The following is a 2,733-nucleotide window of genomic DNA, read 5'->3' as shown; positions in this document are numbered from 1 at the left end:
CAGCATCCAGCGCCTCGTTGATCCAGCTTGAGCAATCAGAGTGTTGGTGAGCCTCTTTGCATTTCGGAGGACTCCTTTATTTGCTTTCTAGTCTTTCAGATGTTAGGATGATCAAGGGTCCTGTCCCAACATCTCTCTTTGTTTTAGAGGCTTCATAGACAGTTAGTAGTCGGAGGTCTTTACATTGTCATTTCATATGTTAAGACATGGGCTGCCATTTTGGCCAAGTTGAATGCTGACTCTTAAACATTCTAAGCTATTTGACTAAGTTGTTTGAGTAAGTTCATTTGATCATTGTATTTATGTTTAAGTCTTCCGCTGAGTAAGTAAGTCAGGCTAAGGGTTCGCTCGAGGCCAGCAATGGTCTTCGAGTGCCAGTCCCACCCATGGTGTAGGCTCGGGGAGTGACACTAAGACTCAAGGGCTAATGGCTTATATGGGTTGGGCTCATTAACCCCAATTTTAAATGGGCTTGAAAAATCTTATCACAGCCCTACCCCAATAACAGGTTGGATTGAGCTATGTCTCTTTCTTGGCTAACCTCAATACCTCATCTAACCTCTTAATCACCTTCACCCCCTCACCGCATCTATCTATCTATCAACAATGCATTCTCAAACAATACCTTGAATGAAAGAGAGGTTTTCGATAAAATCTCTTCTAAAACTTCTCTTGCATCTTAAAGCTTTCCCCTTTTCATTCAACAACCTCGTCGTCAAGAATTTCCATTCGGATATAGTGAATTCAATGTTTTAAAAATGCATTGGGAATGAATAGTAATTACAAAATAAGGGTAAAATTAGGTATAAAAAAAATTGATTTTTCAAACTGGACAACTAAAAGTGGAAATCTATTCTTATAATTTTGGACAAATAAAATGGACAAATGAAGTATCAATTTACTCCCATTTTTGTTATCTTTTATTTAGTCTTACTAGTCTCAGGAAATGTACGATTAATAAACAAAAGGATGGAGACCCGGTAGACATTGAAATTTTGTGGGACTCTACAAGATGTGTTCAATTCGAATTGGGACTCTAGAAGGTGTGTTCAGTTTCAATTAGAATTCTTGGAGGCTACTCAACCCTAAACCCTAGTTCATGCCTTCATAAAGGGTACTAAATTTCCTTAAAAGGCATCTCAAATATTTCACAAAAAGTCATGATTCATATAGAGGTCAAATCTAAATCATCCTAGTTCGAGAAATACGCCACTAACGGCCCTTGAATCATGGATAAATCTTAGGAGAGTAGAAGTAAGGGAGGAACAGAATTGTACCGCACTATATAAAATATTCATGTTTCTTCAGATTTTATTTGTGTGATTTATTTATTTTTCATATGTTTAAATTTTGTTGCAAATAGACCCTGAAGAAGGATGAAAACAATCACAAGGGGGAAAGGAAAACATAGAAGTAACCCTCCTTTTGAAAGACAAACAAGAAGTAGGACATGTGACCAGATAGAAGAAGGGAAAATTACAATGGAAGCTAACAAGGGAAATGGATCAAGACATTAACAAGACAAACGATAAAGGAAATGTTAAGGCATATGATAGATTTTCTTGGCCTTTCCTATGTGAGATCACTACACGAAAAATAAGTTTTAGCAGTAATAAATATACACATTAACAAAGAAAAATATTTATTTCGTTATGATATTTATTTAGTTTAAAGATCATGTTAAAAATGTTATCGAATACTCATTTTATGAGCATTGAACTAATATGATAATGTTTGCGATGAATTCATAAGTCAATGAACTAGAAAAGATCATAACATGGTGAAAAAGTTTTAAAATATTTTAAGAATTTATTTAAAATATTATGAAATGTCATATCATATCATATCATATCATATTGTACTAAAAACGAGAAGCCTTTAAACTTAAAAGTTGAAATATTAAAACACTAATTAAAGTTGAGTGACAGTCTTTTCCTCCATTAAAACTCTACTCCTATAGTATTTTTTGTACACATGCGTCAATTTACCTTCCATTAAATATCATCATTAGATATAAATATTTTTATCAAATCAGTCAACTTTATAATTATTTCTTCGTAGAATACTTTTCTTGATACCTAAAATTAATTAAGGAGTTATAATTAATACTACAACATGGTCTATATTCATCGACCCAAAAAATATATATTGTAATTTGAATGATAATTCTTTATAAATAACTTAATAATGAATAAATTTACATACACCAAAGATATGAAAGCATTGAAATTAGCAAAATAAGGCAATAAAATGAATTTCGCTTAGTAAGGGCTCATTCTCTTCTTCTATACTTGTTGGTTCAGACATTATAGATCCCCCCTTTACTTTTATATCTCTCTTCCCTCCTCTCTCGCTTTTTGTGTGTGTGTATATTTTGGATTTATGAAGCAACAAGTACAGCAGAATCAAACCCTTTCCGACAATGAGTTTAGGATGACCTAATTCATCTGATCCATCCTCTTGATGAGCTTCGATGGTTCTAACATCGTTTGGTCAGTCCTTCTCATCTAAATAGTCTTCGACTACACTCATGTTCTATTGTTCTTGTTTTGATATTTTATTTAGGTATTTTATTAATTTTGCCTAGTTATTTTTGTTGGGTTAAGAAGGGTGATTGGGCGTCGTGCAGAAGCTTATAATTTGCAAATCATATGGTTGACAAATCAGACGACAAATAAAAACTTACTAAAGATATATTATTAATATGGTTTGGTCAAACGACCTACATATTAT

Source organism: Solanum stenotomum, unplaced genomic scaffold (genome assembly GCF_019186545.1).
Source record: "Solanum stenotomum isolate F172 unplaced genomic scaffold, ASM1918654v1 scaffold38100, whole genome shotgun sequence".
Lineage (NCBI taxonomy): Eukaryota > Viridiplantae > Streptophyta > Magnoliopsida > Solanales > Solanaceae > Solanum > Solanum stenotomum.
Note: the sequence above shows the minus strand (reverse complement) of the source record.